Source organism: Musca autumnalis, unplaced genomic scaffold, assembly GCF_047663935.1.
Source record: "Musca autumnalis isolate F117 unplaced genomic scaffold, ASM4766393v1 scaffold_1, whole genome shotgun sequence".
Classification (NCBI taxonomy): domain Eukaryota; kingdom Metazoa; phylum Arthropoda; class Insecta; order Diptera; family Muscidae; genus Musca; species Musca autumnalis.
In genome coordinates, this window is record NW_027411644.1 from 52,724,546 (window position 1) to 52,744,877 (window position 20,332).

A 20,332-nucleotide genomic window follows, 5' to 3' on the forward strand; every position below is an offset into this window, starting at 1 on the left:
AAGTTATTTGAAAAATTATTGATTTCAATACTAAGGTTTAACCGTATCGTATGTTAGAACACATTAATATATATTTAAATTTAAACAAAACTCATTTAAGTGATTAAAATAATTTATTAAATATATTCATCTAATATTCAAAACCAAATATATACCACATTTATAATTCACAAAAGCCTTTTTGTATTGTGTTGCGTTGTACATTTTTTTGGTTGTTATTTCTTTGTCAAGCTTTGTTAGTTTCTGTTTTCTTTTTGTAATATTGTTTTGTTTTGTTTAGATGCTTTATAACTTGTTCAAATTATTGTAAATAGATTTATATGTTTTGTTTAATTATATAACGGCTGCCAAAAAAATAATATAGAAAGTATTCTAAAACTAAAGTGACGTATAGTCGGCATTGTTCGACTTCATCGAGAAAAAAAAAGCAATACACCATCATCAGGATTTTTAATATATTTTTAAGAAACACAATTAATAAAACAATAAAATTTATATTTATTAAATTGTTGAGATAATACAAAAGCCTAAAAACGGGTTACGAAATAGGGTTACCAGCCATTGGAAAAGTTTGGAATAAAATAACTGACATTAAGGGCGTAAGAAAAACTACCAAATTTGAATGTGTTTTTAATTTTTTTTTTTTTTTTTTTTTTTTTAAGTAATATTTCCAAAACTAAAGTTTGGTTGTATTTCATGCGCACACATTTTCGTTTCGAAATGCATAAATAGGGAGTAATTCGTATATACAATTTTCGTATGATTTGAATATAAATGATGGTTTTCAAGCTTAGCCTCCGTTCACCCACTAAAATAACATTCTAATACGCCTTATTTAAAAGTTGCATTTCTTACGACCTTCACACGATGCTCCTGAACCAACTTTAAATGGAAGATGCTTACACCTGGGATGTTTTTGCGCATGTTCATAGATGATAAAAATCTAAAAACAAAACAAGTAAGAACGGCATTAAGTTCGGCCAGGCCAAACTTGTTATACCCTCCACCACGAGTTGTATTGAAGTAAAACGGAACAATTATTTTTCCTTTCGTTTACGAAGAAGACTAAATACCAAATTTCAGCAAGTTCGGTATAACAATGTGGCTAACCTTCAAAATACCGCAATTCAGGGATACCGTTCCATGGGGCTATATCAAAATGTCGATCTATACCTATAAATTTCTGGCGGAAAGTTTTTAGACTCAAAGAAGACTAAATACGAAATTTCCGTTATTCCGGTAAAACCTTCAAAAGATACGCTTCTATGGATGATACAGGAACCCGCGGACCTACGAGTATACTGATAATTCTCTTCTGGAATATTTTATAACCCCATGGAAGACTAAATAACAAACTTCAGTCTTTCGGTGGGATATTGACGTCACAACGTTTAGAACTACGAAAATCGGGAGGTACCGTTCTATGGGGGCTATATCGAAACGTGGACCTATACCGACGAATTTCAGTCAGAAAGCATATACCTCCAACAAAGATTAAATACCAAATTTCAACCATTTTCTTGGGTTGCTGTGGCCACAACCTTTAAAATACCGAAATTCGGGAGGTACCGTTCTATGGAGGCTATATGAAGGCGTGGACCTATACCGACAAATTTCTGGCAGAAAGCTTTATACCCCTCAACGAAGACTATGTACCAAATTTCAGCCATTTCGGCGTGATAATGAGGCTAAAACCTTCAAAATACCGAAAATCGGGTGGTACAGTACTATGGGTACTATACTAAGGCGTGGACCCATACCGACAAATTTCATATGGAACGGTTAATACCCCAAATGAAGACCAAATACCAAATTTCAGCCATTTCGTTGAAATATTGAGGCCACAACTTTCAAAACACCGGAAAGAAGGAGGTACCGGTAAATAGGAGCTATACTAAGGTGTGGACCTATACTGACAAATTTCATATGGAAAGGTTAATACCCCAAATGAAGACCCAATACCACATTTCAACCATTTAGGTGGAATATTGAAGCCACAACCTTCAAAATACCGGAAACAGAGATGTACTGTTCTATGGAGGCTATACTTAGGCGTGGACCTGTACCGACATATCTCTATGGGAAAGTTTTATACCCCCAACGAAGACTAAATACCAAATTTCAGCCATTTCTGAGGAATATACTAATGCGTCTACCTGTATGGACTAGTTTCTGGGGGAAGGTTTTATACTCCCAACGAAGACTAGATACCAAATTCCAGCCATTTTGGTGGATTATTGTGGCCACAACCTTCAAAATACCGATAATCGGGAGGTACCGTTCTATGGGGGCAATATGAACGCGTGTACCTATAGCGACAGGTTTCTGGGGGAAAGTTTTATATCCCCAACGAAGACCAAGTATCAAATTGCAGCCATTTCGGTGTGATAATGAGGCTAAAACCTTCAAAATACCGAAAATCGGGTGGTACCGTTCTATGGGGGCTAAATCAAAACGTGAACCGACACCATTTGCAATACCAAACATCCTAGGATTAATAGAAACTTCTATACCAAATTACAAAGCTATATCTTAAATATTGCGAGCTGTATCTTGATTTCAACAGACGGACGGACGGACATGGTTATATCGACTTGGAATTTTACCCTGATCAAGAATATATATATTTCGATGCGTTACAAACGGAATGACAAATGTAATTATACCCTCCATATTATGGTGGAGGGTATAAAAATCGCCGGAGCGCTTTTTAAATAAATCGCGGTCAAAGTTCACATTTTTACGGTTGTACTTACTGGAAACCGCAAGTCCTATCGAAATGGGATTAGAATTTCAAATAGAGCCAATACACTTCTCCTCCTTATAAAAAATGCGATGATTTTAATTTCCCAACTTAAAATTATATATCTCAAAAATGGTACAACCTAGGAAAACATTACAAAAGCCAATCAAAAATGGTACAACCTAGGAAAACATTACAAAAGCCAATTTTGTAGAGAATTTTCACAGCTAAAACATTTTCTCTAGTCCCATTTCGATAATACTTACTTAGCTGGTCTATTACAGAACATTTATTCCATAAGCCGGACTAAGAAAAGATCTCCAACCTTTTCGTCGTATTTCACAACTGATGTTGTTGGTTGTGTTTACGGCGGTGGCGAGGTAGACGAAGTCCTTTACTACCTCAAAATTATTGGAACCAACGTCAACAGTTGGCCCGATCTCTATGGACGCAGTGCGCGTCGACACCATCAACTTGTTCTTCTCGCCGTTTACCGCCAGACCCACTTTAGCAGATTCCCTTTCGACTTTAGCAAAGGTGTCAGTTACTTACTTTACCGATCGACCCATGATGTTAATGTCGTCGGCATAAGCAAGTAACATATGGCTGTTCGTGTATATTGTTCCACTTCTTTTGACCTTCGCGTCTCGTATAAACTTTTCTAGCATGATGTTGAAGAGATCACACGACAGGCCGTCTACTTGTCTGAAACCTCTTTTGGTAATAAACTATTCGGAATGGTTCTTTCCTATTTTCTTTGAGTACCGAGTATCAGCTAATGTCATTCTACAAAGCCGAATGAGCTTTGCAGGAATACCAAAATCAGACATGGCTTGGAACACCTTTGAACGTATAGTGCTGTCGAAGGTCTTTTCCAGGATTTGTCTCAAGATAAATATCTGGTCAATGGTGGATTTGCCCGGTCTAAAGCCGCACTGATAGGGTCCAATAATTTCCTTGACCATAGGCACAATATGCCAGATACTATCTTATATGCAATAGGGAGCAGACTTATGCCCCTGTAATTGGAGCACACAGTCTTATCTCCCTTCTTGTGGACTGGACATAGGATGCTCACGTTCCAATCGTCGGGTACGCGTTCTTTCTGCCAGATAGTGCTAACTAGCTGATGCATACACCTTATCAGCGTGTCGCATCCGGCTTTGAACAGTTCGGCTGGTAGGCCATCGGCTCCTGCTGCCTTTTTATTCTTAAACCGATTTATTGCAGTATTTACCTTATCTTGGCCGGGCGGTATACATTCAATACCATCCTCTGGGCTTGGATCTGTGGTATCTTCGCCGTCTTCGCTGCTATCGGATACCAACAGTTTGGAAAAATGTTTTTTTTTATATACTGAGCACACTACCTGTATCAGTTACCAAATTACCTTGCTGGTCTCTATAAGAGGATGTGCCTGTACCAAAGCCACCAGTTTGATGTTTCACTCTTTTGTAGAACTTTCGGATTTCATTCTGGCTCCTGTACATCTCGATCTTTTCACACTCCCGCTTTTCCATTTTTCTCTTGTTCCTGCGGAAAAGACGTTCCTCCTCTCTCTTTTTCTCACGATACCTCTCTCGTGCGCTACGCGTTGCTACTGATTGTAGAGTAGCCCTATATGCCGTATTTTTCCTTCGGTAGCAGCAAGACACTCCTGATCATACCATGGATTCCTTGGTGGAGGTTTCTGGTATCCAAGTATGGATTTTGGGCAATATTTTGCCATTGTGCTGATATGTTATCAGGACGAGGAGTGCTTTGATTAAGCAATTGAGCTAGTTGAGTGGAGTATGCTGTGGGTATCTGTTGTGATTGCAGCTTACCTATGTCTAACTTCCGTGTTGTATCTGTTCGTTCTTTATTTGCAACGTTTAGACGGGTACGTACCTTTGCTGCAACAAGGTAGTGGTCCGAATCTATGTTTGCTCCTCGGAACGATCGTACATCCAACACGCTCGATGATTGTCTTCCATATATCACAACATGATCTTTGATCTGGAGACAACCAAGATGCTTAAATCTGCTACTGCTAAATACCAAGTTTTTTGCAGCTGCAAAGTCTAGCAGCCTCATACCAATGTCAGATGTTTCACTGTGGAGACAGAATATCCCGACTGTTGGTCCAAAAATATTCTCCTTTCAAATTTTGGCATTAAAATCGCCTAAAATAATTTTAATGTCATGGGCGGTGCAACGGTCATAAGTTTCTTCTAAGCGCTCGTAAAATATATCTTTGTTCGTCCTTGTCTTCAGTGGGAGCATGAGCGCAAAAAAACCTGATGTTGAAGAACTTTGCTTTTAATCAAATTGCAACGGGTCTTTCATTCACTGGGTGAAGCTGGAGACCAGATGTTTTAACCCCCGACCAACAAAAAAAGCCGCAACCAAACTCATGCTTTGTGCCACGGCAGCTATAATACAGTGCGTCACCTTTAGGTGTTGTTGTGACGCCTTTCCCAATCCATCGTATTTCCTGTATGGCAGTAATGTCGGTCTTATACTTTTCAAGTACATCTGTCAATGCGTAAACTGCACCTTCTCTATAAAGAGTGCGCACATTCCAGGTCTTAAAGCGTTTGAGGGGTTCGTCAACTTTAGAGGGGTTTGTTTTTCTTTTCTTTATTTTTTTTTTATAGTAGGCTGCTTTTTCTAGGTGAGGGTTACTAACCCGACGCCGTAACCCAAGTTTTTAACGTTCTTATGGGTGAACGCGCGGCACATGTTAGCTCACTACCTTTAACAGGTGTTAAAGGCAACTCCCCAGGCAATGTCTCCAGCTATTTTTTCTTGTTTTTTGCTTTTTCTCATCTATAAACATTTGCTGTTTCAGAATCCGCAAAAACTACCCAGGTGTAAGCGGTTTATATTTAAAATTAGTAAAGGCGCACCGTACATAACGTTGCTTTATAAAAAAGGCGATACAATCAGTACATTGTCCCAAAATTTCTATATCCCAAAAACGTTAAAACCTACGAAAATATCATAAAGGTCAATATTGTAGAGAATTTTTACTGCTACAACATTTTTTCTAATTATTCCATAAGGACACACTAAATCCTTTCTTGGGGGTGAAATCGGATATTTATTGATGTAAAACTATGCACACCCGCCTTGCACACTTAAGGTCGAGGGTTCGATTCCCCGGCCAGGCAACATCAAAACACTTTTCAACGGTGGCAAAATACCCCTCAGTAATGTTGGCGACATTTCCTGAGTATTTCAGCCATGTAAAACTTCTCTACAAAAGTGGTGTCTTAGACACGCCGTTCGGACTCGGCGATAAACTGTAGGTCCCATATCATTGAGCTAATATGAATCGGGGTGCACTCACTGATATGAGAGAAGTCTCCTTTGTCCCTTATGGGATGTTTGTGGAACAATTATTATAAAACTAAATTATAATTTAAATACAATATACAATGTTTTCTAGGTAAAGAGCGGCTATCAGAGGAGGGCCCGGAATGTTGTTGGCCAGAGCTTTGGATGTAGGTGTTTTGTTATAGATGATTCGTAGACAACAGTGTGCTCGACATTTGGATGCGCCCGATTTCCAGACGATCGAATTGATCGAACTAGAAGCCTCGTTCCTCGGGTTTTATAGATGATCGGGAATTATATGATTCGCTGCTCGGTTGAATGTACGTTATTTGAATATGACCGGGAAATCGATGATTCGTTGTTCGTGTTGCTGTTGTTAGGGTACATAATCTTCGCGTTAATTTATTAGCAGTTGATGATAGAAGGAGGTCGTGTTACATGGCCGCTGAGTTGGGCGCCAATATAACAACACGATTTTGTGGATTGTTTGGTTGATTCACTCCCTGTATTGCGGTTGATGCTCTGCTATCAGTTTCAACTACTTTAGGAAGCACTGAGGTTGATGTACAGAGTTCAGATTGCTCAAGAGGAATGAACTGTCTCCTTATATCGCCCAACGTTGTGCCGCCAATAAAAAAACACGATTTTCGTGGATTTCTTGGTTGATTCATCCTCTGTATTGCGGATGATGTTCTGCTATCAGTTTCAACTACTTAAGGAAGTACTGAGGTTGATGTACAGAGTTCAAGTTGCTCACGAGGAATGAACGAATTTATTGAATTTCGTTCTGTTTAGCTTCTATATTGAGAAGCGATATTGTCATCTAGTATTGATTGATAAATTTATTAGTACATAGTTGCATATATTGGTAGTATTAAAATGTTGATTGCTTCAGTCTCCCCCTCTGATGCTGAATGCATCACGATGAAGCATCAGAAATAAAATGTTGTGGAAACTGCTACGGCAAATTGTATCAGGAATAATGGATTGTTGAACCGGCTACATTAAATTGCATCTGTGTAACTGAGTTGTTGTTGTAACCCCTACGGGTAAAGTTGTATCGGTGGAAAGAAAAGAAAATAAAGAGAAGGCATCTAAGCATCCACATCCAGCCCTAGAAAGCGAGCCGCCAAGTCCACAGTCACTCCGGTGTCAGGTCCGTCGGGTTTGCAGGACATGGGAAGAGGTGCCGTGTGATGTGCGGTGATTGGCATGTATCTGTTATCTCAGGATTCAGGACGGAGAGATAACTGTTGAGGTACCTAGAGATTCCAGACCGAAGTTGGGATAGTATCGGTCTGGTCTCCCCAGGTATTGTCCTCTCACCTTCATGAATGGGGGGGGTCGCCCACCTAACACTACACTGCTTGTGTAGGATGATATTTGGTCCTCAACTACTTTTTTGTCCTCGGAATTCTACATAAGAATGCCTTCAGGTCATGTAGTTTACCAACCATCTCTTTAGGTAGTTAGGGAGAGAGGTCTCCATAACGTCCTTTAGAAGTATGTTGTGGTTTACTGTATCGAATGCCTTAGACAGGTCCAGAGCCACTAATAAAGTTGTTCTGTGCGGTCTCTTACTGTTTAGTCCTTCCGTAATCTTGGTCGTGACTTCACTGTGGGCTGTTGTCGTGCTTCTTCCGATTCTGAAGCCATGTTGGTGGTCGACCAGATGGAAGTGCTCAGTGAAGTACGGTAGGAGGATGGACTGAAGGATCTTCACGACCGGGGATAGGAGGGTGATGGGTCGGTATGAGTTGCCTAAGTGCGCAGGTTTACCCGGTTTAGGCACTTGGACTATTTTTCCGATCTTCCACATATCGGGGACCTCGAAAGTGCTGAGACAAAGGTTAAAGGTGCATGCAAGATAATTTTCACCGCGTTTACCAATGTGCTTCAGCATCTTCGTTGCCAAGCCATCCGGACCAATTGCTGTGGAGCTTTTGGCGGCATTAACTTTTGTAAGCACATTATTCGTTGTGGTGGTGGCTGGGTCCGTATTTGACATTAGGGCATGGTAAGATCGGCGAACCCTTCTTCTTTCGCGGTCAGGTGTTGGTGGATGTTCAGCGAATTGCCTGCAAAAGATGGCTGCTGTCTTAGATAAAATTTTGGGTGTGTTTCCTCACAGCAGTTGGATCTATGTTCCGGGACCGACGCAAGGAACACCTTGACCAAGGACTGCTACACCCCCAATATAGGAATCAAAGTATGTGTAATTGAGTTGTTAGATCTGCTGTGTAAACTGTATGAGGATGATGAGTTCTTGAATTTTGCTCAGGTATAAGATTGTTGAATCTGCTAAAACTGCAATGATGGTGTGAAGATGGCGTTATAGTAGTTTTGTTGCATGTCAAAACCATGTTGTAGATTTTCTTCGGAACCTCCCCCTGGAGCAAAACTGCATTGTTGTTAACAGACTTTCTACGGATCCTCGCCCAGGAGTAAAACTGCATTGTTGTTGAAGTGATTTGGTGGATCCAGAAATGAGGTTTATTCACACTCTGTAGATACTGATGATGCATTTTTATCGGTTTCATGTACTTCAGAAGCATTGAAGTTGATACGTAGTGTTCAAATTGTTCTACAAGAATGAACCGTAGTCTTACATGATCATCTGTATAAGTCGTCTGCGAAACAAGACGATTGCGAAGATTGTGTTCTTCCACAAATTACGAGCCTTTTGGTTTTGTTGTTGTATTCCTCGGTAGCGGATGATTGAAAGTGGTCGTGTTACATGGCCACTGAGTTGGGCGCCAATATAACAACACGATTTTGTGGATTGTTTGGTTGATACACTCCCTGCATTGCGGATGATGTTCTTCTATCAGTTTCAATTACTTAAGGAAGCACTGAGGTTGATGTACAGAGTTCATATTGCTCAAGAGGAATGAACTGTCTCCTTATATCGCCCCACGATGTGCCGCCAATAAAACTACACGATTTTCGTGGATTTCTTGGTTGATTTACTCTCTGTATTGCGGATGATGATCTGCTATCTGTTTCAACTACTTAGGGAAGCACTGAGGTTGATGTACAGAGTTCAAGTTGCTCACGAGAAATGCACGAATTTATTGAATTTCGTTCTGTTTAGCTTCTATTTTGAGAAGCGATATTGTCATCTAGTATTGATTGATAAAATTAGTAGTACCTAGTTGCTTATATTAGTAGTTTTAAATATATATTTTTTACAGAGGTGTATTTTTAGCTTTTAACCTTAAATTTAAAGATCAATCACAATAGGATATATGAAAAGTTATAAAATCACAATGACAAGTGTACAAAAGTTTAAAAGTGTAACTATTGAAATATAGATGGCGATGAAACTGTAATTATTGAAATTTTGATTGCTTCAACCTAGTAAACGTAAAATTATTGAAATCGGTTATAACTTTGTATAAGAAACAGAATGAAACACCTCAATTATATTCACGAATAACGGATCACACTCACACTTTTCGTGGCCTTTCTAAAAGACGATGTCAAAATCTGAATATCACACCAAAATTATTTTGTTAGGGAATGACACTCTCTATTGACAGTCATAAAACCCGATTACAATCTCGATTTTATTTGACTTCAAAAGTTTGGAATCTTACTGAAATGTTTAGATTGACTAAATGTCTGATCACCAAGGAAAATGCTTAGATGTGGTAATTCTGCAGAAGGATCACTGTTGGTGAGAAGTTGCAAGATAACGCTCGAATTTTTACATCCTTCCCAGAAGGCCACAAAACTTTAGAAAACATGACTTGACACTCTACTGCAGCATCCGGCAAAAAGGGGGCACACGCGCCCTTAGTGAGAGTAACAACAAAACAACCACCATTTAGTCTCCTCTCAGAAGTCAACGAAGAAGGTTGTGCCGTCGCTTTTTTCAATGATTTTTAATTTTAGTAATGCAATAACCCACACGATGTTTGTGGAGAGCGCGAAATTTACGCTCTCGATGTCGTATGCGTGTGACCGCATATGCTTCATTTGTATGGGTGCCGATAACTGCTCTACTGTTCTCTATTGCCTCTGTTGTAAGGAGCCCCATCTACAATTTAACACTGGTGTACACTAAACCGTTAGTTGTTAGCATGAATTAACTTGACGGGCATACTTTTAGGTAAAAAAAAATGATATGTCATAAAAGTTCTAAATCTGACCACATTAAGTTGATGTTACTTGACTTAAAAATTTGAAAATAATTTATTTACTTTTTCTTTAAAATCAGAGAACAAAAGTTGACATCTTACGGGAAGTTTAAAATCGAAAAGTTATAATTATAAAAGTTAAAATCGACAAGAATAATTTTAAAATGCTCTAATTGTGTGTGCAAAATGGTGTACAGTAGTTTTCACTTAGCTGCATTAGTTTTAGCTGTGTTTTGGCGTTAGCTGCCCAATTTAATTTTTCTTGCGTAGAACAAATTTGACATTCTATCTCAAATTTTATTTAAGATAACTGCATTTATGGCTTACGTGCACAAAAATAACTGCAATTTTTCAAAGTGCAGGTAAGCGAAAACTTCTGTACCTACAGACATTTTCTGATGATGGTGTAAGTTTTTAAAATTTGAACGATAGATGTTTATTCCTGGACCAGATCGTTCTCCTTTGAAGCTTAGAGGGTATCAATGTTATTTCATGGTAAACAAATCACCTAATAAAACTAATTTTTATTTTAAAAATTAGAGGATAAACAACAATTGCAACACATATTCCCACCACCGTTTTCCGCTTTTAATATCGAAATTCGCCTTATTATTTGTGTTTCTCTTTTTTTTGTTGTTTATTTCCATTTAATTGAAACAGAACAAAATCAGGCACGTGATAGTAGCACCACCACAACCAACAATAATAACACCACCTCAACTACGAACACCACAGCCACTTCTTCACAACAACATCATCAACAACAACAACATCATTATCATCAATTGCATCCACTTCACTATCAACGTCAGTCGCGTGGTTCGGCTGGTAGTATACAAAGATCTGTTGAGGTGCCGCCATCATCATCTGTAATGCAATATCGCGCCGGTAGTATACATTCGATCTCAAGCTCAGAAGGCTCATCGTAAGTTTTCCCTAAAAAAAAACAAAACCAAAAAAAGCTAAATCACAAATGAAAACCTAAAAGAGAGCTTTGTGCAAAAAGTTATTCGTTTCCTGCTCTCTTTCTCTCTTTGCTACCATAACTTCTGCTATCTGTCTCTCTCTACCTATCTTTCACTCTAAATTACACTATCTGTCAATGTTGTTCTCCTCCAAAAAACCAAAAAGATGCTACAAACCATTTTGACTTGCTATCAATGTGTGTGTGTAATATAAAGAAGAAGAAAAATAAATAAGAATAAAGTGAAGTTGGCTGTAATTAATTGTCCACTTTTGTATTTAAGCCAATTTATGATTTTAATTTTATTTCTTTTTTATTATTATTATTATTATTTTTACTTTTAGTTTTCTATTATTTGTGTGCAAACCAATATCGATGCATTTAATAATGTAATGGACCTGTGATTTTGTTGTGTAGGACACTCCTGCAATTGCTCTTCCAGTCTATATCTTTCCTCTCTCTATCTCTCTCTGTATCTATCTCAACATTTTGCTCTTTATATGTTTTTTGTTCGGTAACAGTAAATTCAAATTTGTTTGCTTTCATATATTGTTGTTGTGTTGTGTGTGTGCATAATTTAAATTGCTTTCAGAACAATTTTGCAAATACAACTCTGTAATGAATGAAATTATGTAATTTTATTTTTTAAATATATTTCGTATTTAGTTTTTTCTTTTTAATTATTGATGTAATTTATTTATATTTTTTAATTTAAAATTTAAATATTTTGTCCATAGAAAAACCCAATCATCTTTATATTTTCTTTAGGTCTCATGTACAAACTCTAAACAAACTCTCAAAACTCGTTCATTTATTTATCATCCACTTAAGCATAGTACACACCGGCCAATAAAACTGACAGTCATCGAGGTCTATTTTGTTAATGTCAAAGTCTAGCTGAATAATTACTTTCCTAATCTCTAAATAATACTTTACATATTGTATATCAAGCATTATTACCTAAACAAAAGTTTTTATTTGCCAGAAAATTGTAGCAAAAGTTCGTTGACTGTCAATTTTGACTGATGGTGTGTACTCCCCTTTAATATTTAGAAATCTCAATAAACTGAATACATCCAACATCAGTAAATAAACGAGAAATATTATTGTAAACGACATTAAAATTCGTAATTAGGACATGAATATGTCAGCATAATAATATCTGTTTTTGACGATTTTTTATGATATTTTTGTATATAAGGTTGCATATTCAATTATGTATTTAAAATATTATTGTTCAAATATTATAAATATCGAAAACAGCAAAAATGTAGTAAATTTGATGGGTTTCAATTCTATTTTCAAAGAAAAAAAACAAATTAGTACTAAAGAAAGACAATGCGGAGATTGTTTGGTTGATTCACTCTCTGTATTGTGGATGATCCTCTGCTATCAGTTTCAACTACTTAAGGAAGCACTGAGGTTGATGTACAGAGTTCATGTTGCTCAAGAGGAATGTAGGAGTTTATTGATTTTTATTCTACTTAGCTTCACTTTTGAGAAGCAACAAAGTCATTTAGTCATGTATGATAAAATTTAGTAGTACATAGTTGCTTAAAGTATTAGTATTAAATATATTTACAGAGGTGTATTTTTAGCTGTTAACTTTAAAAATGTAAAAATCAATCACAATAGGAAATATGAAAAGGTATAAAATCACAATGACAAAAGTACAAAAGCTTAAAAGTGTTACTATTGAAATGTAGATGGCATTAAACTGTAATTATTAAAATTGTGATTGCTTCAGTACAATAATAATGCATATGGGGATTTCTGAGTGAAATCGGACACTTTTTCAAGATGAGTTTTTTGATTTCCTTTATATTTTGCTGTGGCGATGCTGCTGATTAACAAAACATTTTAGTATATTTTCAAATTTTTTTGACTAACGGTTACAGAGATATCGCGCCTTGAAAAAGTCAAATTCTGTAAAAACTACATGCAAAGAAATACTCATAACTTCTTTAATATTGGTCCAAATTGGACCATCTTTTTTTGATTTGCACAGTGGGCTTCAATGCAATTTTCGGTATTTAATATTTAAAATCAATTTTTAAACATGATTGCACCCTTCGATTTTTTCAAAAAAAAATTATGTTAAACTACAATCAATTACAAAAATTTTAAGCCCTATGTGGTAATGGGATTCGGACGATTACTATTTTTTCTGAATTTTTTTAAAATTTGTCAATACAATTTTTCCTTTATACCTATGTCCAAAATTTATTATTTTATTAAAAAAAAATAAAAATTTCATTTGTAAATATTTGTTTTGATTTTATATTTATGAATTTATCTCAAACATCTTAAAAACTGCGTCATTTTTCGATTTTGAAAATGCATCAGCGAAAATTCCATTAAAGTCCACTGTGGATTTTTTTCTATTTTTTATGATAAATATATAATATATTATGATAAATATGTACACTTAGCTTCAAAAATACAGGAAATACAAATTTAGGACGAAGGTATTCAGGAAAAATTGTATTGACAAATTTTAAAAAATTCAGAAAAAATAGTAATTGTCCGAATCCCATTACCACATAGGGCTTAAAATTTTTGTAATTGAACGTAGTTTAACATAAAATTTTTTTGAAAAAATCGAAGGGTGCAATCATGTTTAAAATTTGATTTTAAATATTAAATCCCGAAAATTGCATTGAAGCCCACTGTTCACTTTTCTTTTAAATATTTCTTTCGATAGCTGATAAAAAAACAAACAAATCAAAAAAAAGATGGTCCCATTTGGACCAATATTAAAGAAGTTATGAATATTTATTTGAACATAGTTCTTTAAAAATGCGATAATCTCAATAGGCGATATCTCTGTACCGTTGGTCAAAAAATAATTTTAAAATATACTAAAATGTTCTGTTGGCTAGGAGCATAAATTGAACCAAAAACAATTGAAATCAAAAATTACTTTTCTCCGAACTGTCCGATTTCACTTGGAATTTCCCATATATATTATGGGTTTTTTACACAACATGTTATTCTACATATGTGTTTTCACTTTGCATATAAATTTTGTATATAAAAAGTGACAACTCATATGTAAAAAACATATCGTGTAAAATACCCATTAGTATCCTCTAATATTACAGAGTACAGCCCGTTCCTTTTATCGCCGAATCCGAACGGCATATCGAAAAGCGTATAAAAAAGTGTTTTTATTGCCGAAATACTGAGTAAACATGGCTTAGCTACACATCGTAATCAACAAAATTAAACCACTGAAAAATTATTTACTTCTTTAAAAATTCCTTATTTGTGTCTCTATAAAATGTTAGTAAAACATTTTACCACATGACATACTATGTATTTCAATACACATTCTAAAGATAACTTTCCACGCTTCAAAATGTATTTGGAATGGTTAAAATATTTGAACGTGCGGAAGTTAGCAACGTTTAAATATCCTACTCCAACTTCCATAATTCTGATTGCCATTATAACACAATCTACATATGTCTGTCTCAATTTTACATTCTAAATGAACGACTTGGCTGAAGCTTATATTTAGGCGGAATATATAAAACATGCAAAACCGGATTCCGAATTCAACCTAAAAACTAAATGCATGTGGTATTTTTCTCTAAGAAGGATTTGAAACCAAAGTAAACAAGAAACAATATTAGAAATGTCAACCTATAACAATCTGGTGTAGATTGTACAGGAAAACACAACGAGGATTGATGTTGACTGCCGGAGAAGGACTTTGTCTCATTGTGATCTTATCTGATAGTTACATAACGTGTTAGAATGGAGACCATTCCATGTGATCTTATCTGATGGTTATGTAACGCGTTAGATTGTAGATCACAAACTGAGCGACTTTATTGAAATTTTTTTTTTTGCTTAGGTACTAATTTTGAGAAGCGACTAATACGTCTAGAACAGAGTTATGGAATTTAGTAGTAATAATAATGAGTTGTTTCACAATAGTAGTAGAATAAATTATTCACGTGGTTGCATTTTGTCAGTTAATTTTAAAACTCATTGCATCAATCACAATGGGAAATTGGAATATTTACAAAAATCACAATGGCAAAGGTACAAAACTGTTATAACTATTACTATGAAATGTAAATGGCTTAAAACTGTAATTATTAAAATATGGATTGCTTCAGTCTCCCCCTCTGATGCTGAAAGCGTCCCGATGAAGCATCAGAAATAACGTATTGCTGAACTTCTATTGTAACCTGCATCAGGATTGTTGAATCTGCTAAGGGTGGACTGCATCATGAACAATCGGTTGTTGAAGATGCTAATGTGCAAATAGACTGTAGTAACTGTATGAAGATGGCGTTGGAGTAGTCGTGTTGATGTTTGAACAATTTAGGAGACCTTCTACGGAACCTCACCCTGGAGTAAAGGTTAATAACTAACGGCAGAGGTGGATGCATGATTTGCCTCCCCCTGGAGTAAAACTGCATCGTACACATACATACATTGTTGGTGATTCATCAAGCTTCTTTTCAACAGGCATTTTCTTATAGTAGTCATCTTCTTTGGATGATTTTGTTGTTGTTGTCCTCGGTTATTGCTCACATATTATGCTTGGTGTGGTCGTGATACATGGCCCCACGTTGGTCGCCATTATAACAATCTGGTGTCGATTGTACAGGAAAACACAAGCGAGATTTGATGTACACTGCCGGATGGACAAATTGTCTCTGTGTGATTTTATTTGATAGTTACATAACGTGTTAGAATGGAGATCACCCGTTGTGATCTTATCTGATGGTTATGTAACGCGTTAGATCACTAACTGAGCGACTTTATTGAATTTTCTTTTGCTTAGGTACTAATTTTAAGAAATGACTAATACGTCTAGAACAGATTTATGTAGTATACTAGTTTCACAATAGTAGTAGAATAAATTATTTACGTGTTTGCATTTTGTCAGTTAACTTTAAAATTCAATGCATCAAACACAATGGGGAATTGGAATATTTACAAAAATCACAATGACAAAGGTACAAAACTATTACTATTGAAATGTAGATAGCTTAAAACTGTAATTACACTATGCAACACTGAAAATGCAAGCAACTTCTAGTCTGCATTTTTTGAAAGTACATATTGAGACTACAAAAACCCTAGTAGGGTTTTGTCCTGTCAGGTCCAGTTCGGATTTTATGGCCTCATCTATACCGGTCTAAAACTACACTTTTTTGCATTTATCAGGCCTTTATCTCAGAAACGAATAGGAATTTGGTCTTGCTGTCTTTAGCAATATTGTAGCCATAAACTAGTAGAATTTATCTTTTGGAAAAATCACACAAGAAAAATTCCATCTAGGGCATCAAAATCTATAAAATATAGAAAATTTTACATAATTGGTGAAATTCTGGTCAGTATCAGTTAAACTATTGGGAGTTGAACCAAGTAACCTTTTGTAAAAATCTTCCAAATGAAGTTCTCAGCAATTCTTCAGAACATTCTGAAACTCTAAAATGCTTACTTCATGTTGTTTCAGCGGTATTTTGCATCATATCTTTTACAACACGTATTTCAAACACAGTTCACACCAACAGTTTATTCTCGCATTTCGGATTTCACTACATTATTGACATTTTTATTAAATCGTCGTTCAAAAATGTACTGAAAACAACGGCATAGAGGCATTTTACAACAATAACATGTTCTGAAGAGTTGTGTATTACATTCCAGGGAATATTTTTCCAAAAGAAAATATTCAGAAAAAATTAACTGTTTTGGAGATACGGTGCGAAATGTATAAAAATTGTGAAATTTTTGCATATATTTTGAAAATTGAGGCAATAAAGGTAGTTTTTCGAGTTCATTATTTCTCCAAATATTTTATTCTTGTCCTTATCTACAAATTTGCTTCAGAGGTCAGAAGAAGATTCGCATTGGTTTCAGAGATATAGCCACGAATTTCAATAAAAACTCAATATTTAACCATGCTTAGATGGGGCCATAAAATCCGAGCTGGATCTGACACAAAAAAAAAACCCAACTAGGGTTTCTTGTCGTTTGGGTCTGTACTTTCAAAAAATCCTCAGTTCGAATTGCTTGCACAAGATCACCTTTAAAATGTTGCACAGTGTTATTAAAATATGGGCAGCTTCAAACCTTTATTTTCACAAAAAAAAAAAAAAAATATTTAGATTTTTCTTGATTTTTTTCGACCTTTGTACTTGTACTAAAAAGGCAAGTTTATTTGAGCTTGAGTTCCATTTCTTGTTGCTGTTATTTATTTTTCCAATATTTGCAAAATTTACTATCGACGAGGATGGTGAACTTTATCGTAGTTTAAGTTCATGTTGACACTCAATTTACTTATTTCCCTGAAGAAGCAATTTAATAAATTGTGAAATATTGGAAAACTAAATAACAGCAACAAAAAACGGCCCTCAAGCTCAAATAATCTTGTCTTTTTAATAAAAAAATGTAAGTCTCCGGACAAGATTTATGAGATTTTAAGGTTCTGGAGAGGTTGCACAGTTTATATTGATTTTGAAGCATAAATTAAACCAAAGAAAGTGGTATACCACATCATTCGCTCAAAGATATACATCTATATCTACTTATATTTCTATACCTTAGATCTCCTTTCGGGTTCAAGTGGGTCATTTTCAGTTTTTCATAAGTCTTATAATAATGGCATCACGAGAAAGAACGTGAAAATCGATGCCATTTACGAATTTGAGAATCCATTTGATTTTCTCAGTTGAAAGTTCTGAAATTCAAACACCTAAGGAATGTTTCAACATTTTTATTTACCGGGGGGTAACTTAAGATCTAATGTACAGTTGTACAATGTACATCCTTTTGGGTGAGATTTTTTAATTATCAATTTTCCAGCAGCGAACGAATTGAACAATTCTGTGATCTTTTGGTATTTTCCCTATGATAGTGTCTATCACAATAAAGGCCACGACACCACGCATGCATGTCGTTGAGCTCAACAAGTAGACAACGCCACTTGCAAAGTTTTCTATTCATTATAAGAATAAATGAGAATTACTACTGTGCTCCATTAGGTTAAATTCAATTATCATATGTAGTTCTTAAGTAAAATAGAATTTATTAAAAATCAGTGCCTTACGAGAACTCACTAAATTTAGACGCCAGCGTCTTTTCTGTTTGGCCTTGCTCTAACGCATGCATTTTCGTTAAGATAGTTTAATTAGCCCAAAGAGCTTTCGCATAATAATTATGTCAAAGACACTTAGTACAGATCCACCTGATTGCGGAATATGAATACAAACATCAATTTCCATTAATTGATTTTTGTGTTGAAAAGTTTCAAAATCAAAGCTCCGCTATGCCCGCTCGAATTCGAGTAGAGAATGAAACTCGTGCGCAAGTGCTCCTGCGTAATCGAGCATACTTTATTTTTCTCGTTTTCGAGGGGGAGAAATATACGCTCAAAATCAAATAGATTCTCTTTGAGCACTGCCTCCAATCTGTACCAACAAAGCATTGAATACTGCGGTGCTTGTATGCTCTCATGTATGTAGGTTTTACCGTTTTTGAAGTATAGTAGTTTTGACTTATAATAGTGGTTTTGCACGCATTTTATGGAAGCAAAGCGAATTTCGCACTTATCTTCAGTGTTTTTAGCTGCCAAATAGTGGCAGTTATGCGGTTCACCTACCAAAGAAAATGTCAAACAATTGACCTTTATATCTGATAATCAGCTATACGTTCCCTGAAATCCGAGAACTATTTTAGAAAGGAATTTTGAAGTACATTGAAATATATCATCAAAAAAATCCTTATTTTGCATCAGTTCATAAAAACACAAATGTAATTAATTTACAATTCTTAACATTTGCTTCCACACTTTTCATTCTATTTCTGTTTGAAAGAAAGTATTGTCAACTTTTCTTTTGTGGTTGCAACTACCTGCAGAAATAAAATATAAGAAACAGTCCTTCAAACCCAACCCACTTCTGATAATTCTCACCATATGTGTTATTGTTCTAATTAGGTATTTAATCAAAAAATTCAGGTACTTAAGTACGTAGAAAGAGCTTCGACTCATAATATCATCGCAGGATTTTCACGAAATTTTCTAGAATGTGTCGTGGTACACAAAGGCATGAATTTGGGAAGTGGAACGGTACCTCTCCTATTAAGAAAAACTAAAGAAGACACAACTTTCGTTAATCGTTTGATTGATTCACTCTCTGTATTGCGGATGATGCTCTGCTATCAGTTTCAACTACCTAAGGAAGCACTGAGGTTGATGTACAGAGTTCAAGTTGCTCAAGAGAAATGAACGAATTTATTGAATTTTATTCTCCTTAGCTTCTACTTTTGAGAAGCGACAAGACGTCTAGTCATGGATGATATGATATAATATGAAAAGGTGTAAAATCACAATGACAAATGTACAAAAGCTTAAAAGTGTTACTATTGGAATATAGAGGGCGTAAAAACAGAAATTATTAAAATGTTGATTGCTTCAAAACGATATATTTACAAGGCATAAAAAGCTGCCATTAGAAACAAAACGACGGGCCAGCAACGCAGTTAAAAATATTTTCAATGTCATGTTTAGTCATGTTTAGAGTCTCTTGATCAGTATTTATCGTCTTTATCAGTACATTCTAGCTCTTGGTTTCGACAATCAGGCAAAAAACAAAAATTATATTTTTACGCTGGTTAACAGTGAAAATTTGCCACTTTTAGAGAGTCTCTGAAGGGCTATATCACAACATATTCCTCAATATAAATATTTCAAAAAAGCCAAAAAAAAAAACTTAAAAATACCCTAATTAGAAGAGCGGAGAAATATTTAAAAGTACTTTGACTTTTGTATACAAATCTAATAATTATTGCTCTGTTCCAGAAACTGCAAGAAGCTACTATTTTTTACTACGATAACATTTTTTCCTTTATGTTATCGAAAAAAAAAAAAATAATAAAAATTAGTAGATTCTTGCAGTACTGGAACAGACCATATGTTTCTAATTTTCTCAAAGCTTTATACCATAATCATTTTTCACATCATAATTCATTGAAATTTATACACATACATCACAACATGTTCATACGGTTAAACTTATGACTACATATGTGTGTGTGTTGAAAACTTCTCTTAAGCCTTTCAACATTTTTTTCTTTCGATGTAAAGGTCTGGTTGTAAATATTTCACACAAAAAGCAAAGCATGCTGTACAAA

General features: G+C 35.4%; 1 protein-coding gene across 4 annotated transcripts in view; it reads left to right on the top strand.

Moving 5' to 3' along the window:
- Rim (Rab3 interacting molecule) overlaps positions 1-20,332 on the top strand; it is a 282,788-nt gene that overhangs the window by 238,974 nt on the left and 23,482 nt on the right. The window lies entirely within an intron of this gene.